Here is a 13025-nt window from a genome sequence, read left to right as displayed (position 1 = left end):
CACACACGATTTCTACAAGACCTTTGCGAACCAAATTAAAGGATATTCCCCACAGAACCTTTGCTTTCGGAAGCACGATGGTAAACTAGCCTTGGCAAATAAGGAAAACTGCCAAGAATTAGCTACATATTTTTCACACCTTTTAAATTGTCCAGAACCCAAAAAGAGATTCCCGAAAGTACAGCCAGAAATCATACCGGAAAATTCGGCACCACCAACTCAAGAAGAAATTTATTCACATATCAAGAAACTTAAAGACAACAAAGCATCAGGGGAAGACGGAATTGTAGCTGAAATTTTGAAAAATTTAGGCCCAAATTCACTCAGAGAAATTACACAAATAATCCAAAACATTTGGCAAACCGAAAAGCTCCCGGATGACTGGAAGATTGCTCTAATCCATCCACTACATAAAAAAGGTAGCAAGTTAGACGTAAACAATTACAGAGGAATCTCTCTTGTATCAGTCACATACAAAATACTATCAGCCTGTCTCTTGCATAGAACACAACAACAATTAGAACCCAAATTATCAGAATTTCAAGCAGGATTCAGACCAAACAGGTCATGCCCAGAACAAATTTTCAACCTCAAAACCATACTTAAACTACGAGCCCTCAGACAAAAGCCTACAGTATGCACATTTGTAGATTTCAAAAAGGCATATGATTCGATAGACAGACCCTCACTATTCCAAATTCTAGAAGAGAGAGGACTAGATCCCAAAACCCTAGAACTCATAAGACAAACACTAACGGGCACAAAATCTAAAGTGAAATTTATGGGAGAAATTTCAGAACCCTTCGACATTCAAACAGGTGTGAGACAAGGTGATGGACTCTCTCCTATTCTGTTCAACGTCGTCCTAGACAAGGTTATGGAAGAATGGGAGAAGGAACTCAAGAAACGTGAATCTTGGAAACCGATCCGATTGGGCTTTCCCAAAAACCACCTCTACGTACCATACCTTGCATTTGCGGACGATCTGGCGATTTTAACAGAGGATGAGGAGACTGCCATCAAGCAGCTTGAGATACTTAAGGAATCTGCAGAAAAAGTGGGACTACAGATTTAAATTGTGAAAACTAAATTCTTCTCTTCAAAGACAGATATCACGAGCCTGAGAACAAAATACGGTAAAATCGACCGGGTCTCGTACTTTAAATACCTCGGAGAATTCATCGAACCGACAGGCCTTGAGAAGATCTCACAGCAAAACCGTCTCCAAAAAGTCAAGAAGGCATTAGGGTTAGTTCAAGACATCTACAACAAAAAATGCATGTCAAGACAGACAAAAATTCGGCGTTACAACACAGTCATAAAACCAACAGTCCTTTACGCAAATGAAACATTGTTACTTAACAGTAAACAAGAATTAGAAGAAATAAAAAAGCAAGAGAGGAAGATCATCAGGAAAATCCTAGGAGCAATATAGACCCAAGATGGTTACAGGCTACAATCAATCAAAACAATAGAAAAAGTTTCAAACATTGAAATTGACATTAAGAAAAGACGAATGAAATTCTTTGGACACCTCACAAGATTACCAGAAAATCGACTGTCAAAAAGAATATTAAATTATGTTAGCTCACTTAAGAATTCAACACCTTGGCTGGACGAACTTCGAAAGGACCTCAAAAACGCAAACATATGTGCAACAGACATTTTAGAAAGAGACACCTTCAGACACAAAGTCAACAGGTGGGAAGTTACATCAGAGCAACCAAAGCAAAAACAGTGCACACCGAAATGGTCGGAAGAACGTAAACAAGCATTCTCAGAGAGAATGAAAGCCTATTGGAAGAACAAGAAGAACCCAAAGAAAGCTTGATTGAGTTGTTTGCTTAACGTCTTCCATTATTGGGAGAATACGCTAATAATAATAATAATAATAATAATAATAATAATAATAATAATAATAATAGTTGAGAAACTCATAAAGCAACTTTAGGCCTACAACAGGAGGACAGCAGTCACTATCATATTGCGAACACAAAGAACCCAAAAGCGTCTGTGTTCATAAATAATATTAACAGAAAACTCTGAATAGGCAAGGTTTGTATAAATCACGGGTGTCAAAGCTTGCCCGCCCTAAGCGCAGTGTCCGAGCTGGAAATACTTGCGCACGAGGGCGCAAGTCGCTTCCCCTCAGTCGGCTTGTACTTACCCACGTTGTTGTGTACGCCTACTGGTAACAGGCTCCAGCTACCTGTTTTGGTCTACAAGTAATGGTTGAAACATACAGCTACATAGGCTGTGGCATAAGGACTGATACAGTAATTTATTAGTGTGTGTTCGTATTTGTGTATTTTTGTATCAACATGGTTGCTTGTAGAGATGTTAATTTTATCATAGCATATTTTCTTTTGTTTAAGTTTACAAAAGCATGACGTTTAACTACAGAGGTGATTTAGTAGCGGCATAGTATTCGGTACTATTCTGCGTCATAATTGTTCATAGCAGAGTTAATCATGTTAAGCCCCTAAAAAGTAAATGCCTATGATTTTGTACTTCGTTGCTTATGGCAACCTTTAAAGTAATTATTTATCTTTCTGGTACACGGTAATTACATTGTTCGACACATTTTATACAAACACCGTGTTGAACACATTTATGTACGTGCTTGTATGAAAGAATACATACATGTATTATACGGAGTATCATAGTTATGAACGTGTCATGTACACCCCTACCAGGCGATAAGGGGCGCGGAGCTGTGAGCTTGCATTCGGGAGATAGTGGGTTCGAACCCCACTGTCAGCAACCCTGAAAATGGTTCTCCGTTGTTTCCTATTTTCACAGCAGGCAAATGCTGGGGATGTACCTTAATTAAGGCCACGACCGCTTCTTTCCCACTCCCACCCCTTTCCTATCCCATCACCGCCATAAGACCTATCTGTGTCTGTCAGCTGAATGGTCAGCGTAGTGCACTTCGGTTCAGTGGGCCCCGAGTTCGATTACCGGCCGGGTCGGGGATTGAAGCCTTAAATGGTTAATTCCCTTGGCTTGGGCACGGGGAATTTTACTGTCCCGAACACCCGTGCAACTCACACATCATACACAACACTATCGTCCAACACAATAACACGCTGTTTCCTACACACGACAGATGCCGCCTACCCTCTTCGTAAGGTCTGCCTTACAAGGGCTGCACAAGGCTAGAAAAAGCCACACGAAATTATTTATTATTATTATTATTATTATTATTATTATTATTATTATTATTATTATTATTATTATTATTATTGAAAATTAGTTCTAAATGATTGCTACTATATTATACTCCTTAAGTTTTGCTACAAACTTTGGAATCAGTTTTTAGGAACAGCTTTATGTGAGGTGATAACATTGTGACTGATCGCTTAATCGCTGGTTTTTCACCGAGGAAACCGTGGGTCGAATCCCGGCCTATGTATGTGAGATGTTTAACATGATAAGTCACGTCTCTGTACTTTAGATTCTACATAAAACTATGATCACGTCAACTACTGTATCAGATAAAACTACAAGCTTGCATGTATTTCGTCTGGCAAGATTAAGGAAATTAGACACTTTCTTCTATCTAACCAGAAAATAACAAGATCTCCCATATGTTTACATACCGGCCTGCATCCCCTGATGTTAGTGCGCCGTTAATCCACTCGCAGAAACAAAGAAAATTAAGTACAAAATTTAGAGAAATACAAACAAGTGGAAATAGGAAACCACAGAAAACCATTCTCAGGACAGCCAACGATGGATTTCGAGCTCGTTAGTCTCCCGAATGTGGAGTTTCCTCTATAGCGGCGGCACTGCGCTCGTTATCGGAAATGTATTCTTTGCTCGGTACAAAATAATAATAATAATAATAATAATAATAATAATAATAATAATAATAATAATAATAATCTTCTTTTTCTTCAGCGCTTGTCCCTCCTCTGCTACATGGATTCGTTGACTCCATTTAGTTCTGTCCTGGGCCATGGCAGGGTGGAGACTGATGTTCTTCAGATCTTGGTGAAGAGTATGGGCCCATCGCTGTTTTGGTCGTCATTTTGGTTTCCTACCGGCTACTTCTAACATGTGGCCCGTCTTTGCGATATATTTCGCCCCTGTCTTCAGTACATGTCCAAACCATTGTAGACGACTCTCACACGTTTGTCTTGAATCGCTGCAGCGCCAATCTCTCTCTGATGAAGTGACGCCGGCTGTCCACCTCAGCATCTTAGTCTCCGTGACGCCCCGTCGACGCTCTGTCTTAGCTGAGGATTTTCTGTTCAAAAGGTGCTACGTCCACCCTGTCCGACTCGTTGGCTGAATGGTCAGCGTACTGGTCTTCAGTTCAGAGGGTCCCAGGTTCGATTTCCGGCCGGGTCGGGGATGTTAATGTTCATTGGTTAATTCCAATGGCTCGGGCCTGGGAATGTTTGCTGTTCCCAACATCCCTGCAACTAACACACCACACATAACACTATCCCCCTCCACAATAACACGCAGTTACCTACATATGGGAGATGCCGCCCAATAGCCCAATTCCAATAGCCCGGGGGCTGGGTGTTTGTGCTGCCCCCAACACCCCTGCAACTCACACACCACACATAACACTGTCCTCCACCACAACAACACGCAGTTACCTGCACATGGCAGATGCCGCCCACCCTCATCGGAGGGTCTGCCTTACAAGGGCTGCACTCGGCTAGAAATAGCCACACGAAATTATTTATTGAGGCGGAGGCTGTACTACGCCAGCCGATCGTTCCATTCTTGGGTTTGTCGTTGCAGATCAACCTAGGTCTCAGAGGTAACATGACATGGTCTGCATAGTGACGCGTCCATGGCAATGGATGGTGCAGGTCTGCAGTTACAGCGTCCATCACTAGAATAAACAAGAGCGGTGACAGCGCTGAACCTTGGTGAACAGTGATGGTGACGGGATAATAATAATAATAATAATAATAATAATAATAATAATAATAATATTAATAAATGAGGAGGAAGAGCTCCATGGTTAAATGGTTAGCGTGCTGGTCTTTGGTCCGGGTTGTCTCGGGTTCGATTCCCGGCCGGGTCGGTGATTTTAACCTTAAATAGTTAATTCCCATGGCTCGGGGACTCCGTGTTTGTGCTGTCCCCAACTTCCCTGCAACTCACACACCACACACAACATTATCCTCCACCACAATAACACAGTTACCTGCACATGGTAGATGCTGCCCACCCTCATCGGAGGGTCTGCCTTACAAGGGCTGCATCCGGCTAGAAATAGCCACAAGAAATTATAATTATAATTATAATTATTATAGGAGGAAGAGGACACTTCAGTTTGCTATGATGACATGGCTGTTCGCAAAATTACTGTAACAGCTTCAGCTAACCCTTTGATCCTTAATTGTGAGTATCTTGGGTATGTGCATGACTTAAAGAGAGGCTAATCTACATTTAACTTAACATTAGATAGTGTAGTAATTACAGTAACCAATATGTGCCCAAGGAATTCCTTTGCTAGAATTCAAATTTGAAAAAATATAGATCAATCACAGGAGACCAAAACAACTCAGGGGTGTTAGGAGGGGATATATCGTCAAGAGGTGTTCTACAAAACGGAGACAAAGAAAATATGATGTTAATAATACTGCCATTCTAATGCATTAGGAAACTGATTTCTTAAATCGATTTCGGTGCTCCCGATTGCATCACTGGTAAGAGTAGTGGCCTCCAGATCCGAAGGTCGTGGCTTGAAGCCTGGCATAGGTAGTCGGAATTTTGAAGGCTGGAATAAAAACCATTCAGCACACCATGTCGTACGATGTCGGTATCTTAGACATATCTGGCGGCACAATCGGTTTTGACAAGAAAAACGTTAAAAGCAACGCAGCAATAGATCACCCAGAAGAGTAACGATGCCTCTGTCATCTGGTAGAGTGTAAAAGAGCATCGAAACTGACACGTAGGAAGCCTAAGTGATGTTAAATGTAGTAGCTACACATGACAGCTCAGGTCATACGTCTTTTTACTGATGTTGTTTGAGTCGTCAGTCCATAGACTGGTTTGATGCAGCCTCCATGCCACCCTGTGCTAATCTTTTCATTTCCACGTAACTCCTACATCCTATATCTGTTCTAATATACTTGACATATTCATACCTTGGGCTACACCTACCGTTCTTACCGCCTACATTCCCTAAAAACAACTGAACAAGTCCTGGGTGTCTTAAGATGTGTCCTATCATTCTATCTCTTCTTCTGCTCGTCAAAAATTTAGCGAAATCGTTCTCTCCTCACCAATTCGATTCAGTGTGACTTCATTTGTGGTTCGATCTATCCATCTCACCCTCAGCACTCTTCTGTAACACCACGTTTCAAAATAATCCATTCTCTTACTTTCTGAGCTGGATATCGTCCATGTTTCACTTCCATGCAGTGTCACGCTCCATACGAAAGTCTTCAAAAACACGTTTCGTATTCCTATAAACTTATCAATGTTCGAATCGAGCAAATTTCTTTTCTTAAAAAAGGCCTTCCTTGCTTGTGCTAGTCTGCAATTTATGTCCTCTTTGCTTCCGTCATCGTTAGTTATTTTTACTACCCAAGTAACAGTATGCATCTACTTCCTTTAAAACTTAATTTCCTGATCTAATATTTCCTGCGTCACCTGACTTCGTTCGACTGCACTCCGTTACTTTTGTTGCGGACTAATTTATTTTCATATTGTACTACCTTCTCAAGACTCTGTCCATACCATTCAGCAATTTCTCCAGATATTCTGCAGTCACGGAAAAAATAACAATATCATTGGCAAATCTCAGGGTTTTGATTCCTCTCTTTGGATTGTGATTCCCTTTCCAAATTATTGTTATATTATCATTATTATATATTTTGCGAATGAGCCCATTAGGACTACGCAAAGTACTTAGAGACAGGCATTTGTCTTTCTTTGTGCCCACACTTCCTTCATTCGTTTGCTGTGTGCTTCTTTTCTCTCTTGAGACCATGTTGTTCCGGTCTTCTTCTTTGGTTTTTCCTCTTGGTCAACTTGCCACTTATGAACTTTGGTTCTGAAGATAACCCGGCTTTGGATGTCTTCAGGTGTAATTCCTGCCAGTTTGAGATCTGTTTTAATTTCGCCAATCCATTTTATTGTGTCCGTTTTGGCTTTACTTCGGTTTTAATAAAATTCAGCTATTTGCTTGGTAAGTCTATCTGGGTTCATCCTTTTTATATGTCCAAAGAATCTTAATCTGCGTTTTCTGATGTCGCTGTGAATGTTAGAAAATTGTTTGATTTCCTGTTTCCCTCTAAGGCGGTACTGTTCATCTACGAGTTTTAGGCCTAAAATTTTTCTAATGAACTTGCGTTCCTTTTTCTGAATATTTTCTAGATCAGTTTTCCTGTTCAAAATTAGTGTCTCTGATCCATAGAGGCATTCTGGTTTTATAACTGTATTATAGTGTCTTAGTTTTGCATGCTTGGAGAGACACTTTTTGCTATAGATATTTTGGGTGAGTCTATACGCAGTTTCCATTTTTTTGGCATCTAACTTCATCGGCTTTTGTTTCCATTCCATTCTCCTGAATTATTTCACCGAGATATTTGAATTGCTGGACTCGTTTTATTTTGCCATATTTTGTCTCCATGAATTTAGGGGCTTCTTTGCTGCAGGTCATGTATTCAGTTTTTTCAAACGATATTTGGAGGCCGACTTTTTCCGCTGTTTCTTTCAGGAGTTCGATCTGGTTTATGGCTGTTGAAACGTCACGAGTTAAGATTGCCAGATCGTTCGCAAATGCCAGGCAGTCTACTGCTAATTTGCCCCTACCAAGAGTGATTGGTTGGTCAATCTTTAAGACAGACTTCTGTTTGCGCCATTCCTGTATTACCTTTTCAAGGACGCAGTTGAAGAATAGTGGAGAGAGCCCATCTCCCTGTCTTACTCCTGTTTTGATCGGAAAAGGGTCTAAGATTTCCCCCATGAATTTAACCTTAGATTTTGTGTCTGTCAATGTCTCTTTTACAATTGCAAGTGTTTTTCGGTCTAGACCCTGTTCTTTTAATATCTGAAACAGTGATTGACGATCAACTGAATCATAGGCCTTTTTGAAATCAACAAAAGTACAAACTACATTTTTGCTACAAATTCTCTGATGCCTTAGGATTAACTTTAGGTTCAAAATTTGCTCTGGACATGAACGGCCTGGTCTGAAACCTGCTTGATATTCTCCAATTTTTGGTTCTAGTTGCTATAGGGCTCTATCGAGAAGGCACTGAGATAAAATTTTGTAGGCAACAGATACCAATGAGATTCCTCTGTAGTTATTTACGTCTGTTCTGTCTCCTTTCTTATGTAAAGGATGAATTAGTGCACTTTTCCAATCTTATCATTATTATTATTATTATTATTATTATTATTATTATTATTATTATTATTAGTAGTAGTAGTAGTAGTAGTAGTAGTAGTAGTATCGATTTGAGAATAGGTAGTACATTTAATGCGAATAATGTAGCTGCCGGACTGAGTAGCTCAGACGATAGAAAGTTGGCTCCCTGAGCAACAAAACGCGGGTTCGACCTCAGCTCTCCCCGCTGGTATTTGAACGTACTCAAATACGTCAGCTTCGTGTCGGTAGATTTACGGGACAAAATTCCGGTATCTGCTTAAAATTAGTCAGTGGGACGTAAAATAAAAACCATTATTATTATTATTATTATTATTATTATTATTATTATTATTATTATTATTATTATTATTATTATTATTATTATTATTATACCCCTATTAATCTAACACGCTTGGCTTCAAAGACACAAAAGTAGATATTAAACTGTTCATACATAGACAGGTTTTATTAGTTAATTTGTAATATATTTTACAATCTAGTACCGGTACCTACGCAAGTGGTAATAAAACATAAGTTAAGAAATTACCTGCCCATTTTCATGAACACAATATTGAACCCATGACCTTTGTGCCCTAAGAACATTATGCATTATATAACAATTAAATTAAAAGTTGGATTCTTGATAGCATGGATTTGACACGTGACGAGGGGGTGATTACCTTCGGTCCCACGCTCTGGGGTACGTGACGTCAACCACACGTGTCGACGGCGGAAGAATCTCAAGTAATTTTTATGAACTATTTCAAAGCGCGTGTACACGGCGTGACCACGCCAAGTCAAAAAAAATATAGTGCCTATCAAAGGGGGTCAATCATCTCACAAATCGAACCCGTAAAAATTTTAAATGTCCATGAACACTACCGTCAGAAATGTAGCAAGCATGTAGTCACTTTCAAAACTCTTGAAATTACAGTTTAGGTAAGTCAGAAAATGTAGAGAAATTTTCTTGGCGGCAAAGGGAGAGATCCGAAGAGAGGGGGTAACTGCTACAAATATGAAGGGACGCCATGACGAAGCTTCCTTCTCCGGCATTTGTGATACAAAGCGGACGAAAATTGTTGAGCTGCTCTGCGAAATCAAACCAACGAAAGTAGACTGAGTTCGACTGCGGATTTTAGCCAGTGTGGCTAAGTCTTGACTCCATGGGGAGATAGTTTTCTTGAGAGAAATAAGTGTATCAGATAGGACGGTCAAAGTACTGAAATATTCTAATGTGATTAAGTAATTCGTGTGCGGGAGTAATTATAATCCATCGTGTGCGTTCAAGCAATCAAGTGAAGGGTATTTTCTTTTTTTTTTTATGCTTTATTCCAGGAAACCTGAAGAAACACAATGATATGTACAGCCATGAATGTAAAAATGGCTAAATAAAATGCCAGGGTCGCAGGTGAGCCCTATGACGAACAATGGTGTGACTACATAAGGTAATGTGACTTTCCATCTTACTACCTCTTATATCTCGTATCGTGATTTCTAAAAGTGTATTTGCATGGGGATATACGACGCAGTGGTCGCCCTACTAAGTTTTGTAAATGTGAGAGTACGACTAAAAGAGTCATTTGTTTTATTTTCCACTTGGATAAATTTTTGAAGTCTTGCGAGTGCCATATAATGTTGTAAAAAGTTATTGAATAGGGTTCGGAAGTGATATCACGTCCAATGTAGATCGTCATCCGTGTGAGTGTACTGCCTATATTTTGTGATGTCAAAGTAAGATGTTCATTCGACGTAAAATTCTTCTGACTGCAATTTGACGTTAATAATAATAATCCATGGTCACTCATTTTCAATCGAGTGGAAGCGCGCTGTCGGGTGAGAACCTAGGGGATGAATTTGGTCACGGAGAGAAACGTTTTTCTATGCCCATTTTAAACTGTGTCTGACTGACAATAAAAAGATCTAGTAGAATGTTTCAGTCATTTCTCGTAAAAATCAAGTTATTAAATACGATATCATTTATGCGAAGTTATTCATGAGTAATGCATTGTGCGATATTAGATGTCGGAATTTCTAGTGAGGATTTTATTCCAGTTCTTTGTCAATGATAATTGTGGAGCTGGGAAACAGAGGTTAGTTTTGTGAATCAGGTTGGACCTGTCATTGAAGCCGGGACACTGAAGCCCGAGGAGTGTTTTATATGAGTTGAGATGAGATGTGCGAATCAGGTTAGAGTCCTGTCATTGAAGCCGGGATATGATAGACCGAGGAATATTTTATAATGTTGGGAATGGAAAGAAATTCATAGAAATCCATAGCGGTATAATTGGCGACGCGTATAATTAGTGTGGGCATCTTGAAGCATATCTGTGCATTTTGTTGGGTAGAATATCGTATTTGTTGAATCATGTCGGCAGAGTTTAAAGGGAGCATTTTGAGAAGTCAGTCATCTGTGAATAAACCAGGTGGTTCCTGTAACTGCCAAGCGAGCATGGGGTGAGAGACCTAAGCGGACAGCGGGGATAATAACGGGAATAGGAGTGGAGTCGAGATTGTACTTTAATTCTCGGCCAGGAAAACGTTAAAATGCTGGATTTAGTTGAAAATTCATAGCCGGTAATGATCTAAATTTGTGAAATACTGTAATTGGGGACGTAATGAACATTTGAAACCATGAACTTTGGGTATAAGGAACAGAGTAACCCAATTTCAGGGTTGTCCAAAATATAGAGCGATGGTCGTGATGATCGATTTGTCTGTGAGGGGTGTGCAAAATTCATAATGGTAATGACGAGATATGACATCGTAATTATATGGCGAGTTGTTTGGATTGTACGTAGATTATTAGGATATCCAAGTGTTAAACGGTTAGGATTAGATTAGATTTTAAAGTGTGATATCACGATACGAGATATATATAGCTGGACATGAATGATGTAACAAATTCTTTTCCAGCCAGATAAACATCGCAATATTGAATTCACATCACATCTGCGTAGAAATTTGTGAGGAAACCAGAGTCCGCGGAGATGAAATTTGTTGTTTGTTAATATTTCGTTAAATCATTTAAATTTATTAAATTATTAAATTCAGTGAAACCGCATTTTGAAATAACTTTAATCAAGCGAATAACTTGGAGATGCATTCTGGAAATTTTAGTTTGTTGTCTGGGGAATATTAAAATAAAGTAAAGATTAAAGGGACATATCCGAAGGAAATGGATTTTTCTGCCACAAAGTTTGTGAGCATTGCTATTGTTGTAATTATTGAACTTTGATTGATTGAGCAGTGAATGTGCTGGGGATAGTAAAGTGGAAACTTTGGTCATCAACCGATGTAACTTAATTGTGTTTAGCCTTCAGCCTAGAAACTTGGATGGTCAGGGGGTCATCAACCTCAGTGACTTAGATTAGGGCCATATGCCATTGTAGCATCATTTCCTTGCGGTCATCATCCACTATGACTTTAAAGTAACTTAGAAGATTAGAGGTCGGTCCATGACACAGACGCAGGTCACATCGATTCAATTAAGGGTCCATGCCGTAGAACCACTGTGTGGCACACACCGATTGGACGGCGTTAATTATACTCAGAGTCCAGAGTTCGTGTTACGAGGGCTGGACCATAACGAATCACTATGATGGTACATGTGGTGTCACATGGAAGCCGAATTTAAGGATTTCCAGACTTTCCTTTCTTAAATGATTAATAATTGAGACAATGGTTTCTAGTAAGAATGCCCATCAGGCAATTACGTTAAAGTCTCACACCAGTGTTCTGAGATTTATGTAAAAATGATTGTGGTGCCCAGTGGACACAATTGACTATGACATCGTTGACATAGTAAATTACTTCATTTCCCTGAATAAATAGGAATCGTTTAAATAGACCTTTCATTCCAGTAGATAGATTAGAATTAATGAACCCTACCTTTACCTCAGCAAGTGACGAAGAACCCGAAACGACCCAAGAGACAGATCTCATGAGCTTTGCTGATAGGTAAGGAAGGTAGGTATCCCTCAATATGGACCTAAAGGGTTCAATATATTATCATGATACTGAAATCTGCTTAATTTACTGTTGGCAGTAATGATCTGATCTTCTCTATATATCACCTGAAAAAGAAATAAAATGACGAGCTGCACATTTATCATACCACCAATCTTATATAAAAGTTTCACTGGTTCATTGCCAAAACAGATAACGGGAAAGAAATAAACCCATGTCTCCTGTCCTTGTAATTGTGTAATGAAGACAGTGAGTTGAAATGTTGTATTATATTCTAGACTCTAGAGTAACATACCTAACCCTCCCCCATGACGCAACAGCCCCGATGGGCCATGGCCTATCAAGCGACCGCTGCTCAGCCCGAAGGCCTGCAGATTACGAAGTGTCGTGTGGTTAGCACGACGAATCCTCTCGGCCGTCATTCTCGGCTTTCTAGACCGGGGCCGCCATTTCACCGTTAGATATCCGTTCAATTGTAATCGCGTAGGCTGAGTGGACCTCAAAGCAGCCCTCAGATGCAGGTACAAATCCCTGACCTGGCCGGGAGTCGAACCCGGGGCTTTCGGGTAAGAGACAGGCACGCCACCCCTACACTGTGGGGCCGGCTAGAGTAACAGACCACTTTCTCTAAGAACATTTAAAATTCAAGAGAGAGCCTTAAGAATAATCAGGAGATACTAAGAAAGAGATTCCTAAAGAACCTCTC

Source organism: Anabrus simplex, chromosome 2 (assembly GCF_040414725.1).
Source record: "Anabrus simplex isolate iqAnaSimp1 chromosome 2, ASM4041472v1, whole genome shotgun sequence".
Classification (NCBI taxonomy): domain Eukaryota; kingdom Metazoa; phylum Arthropoda; class Insecta; order Orthoptera; family Tettigoniidae; genus Anabrus; species Anabrus simplex.
The sequence above is the reverse complement of the archived record's forward strand: the minus strand, read 5'-3'. Positions refer to the sequence as shown.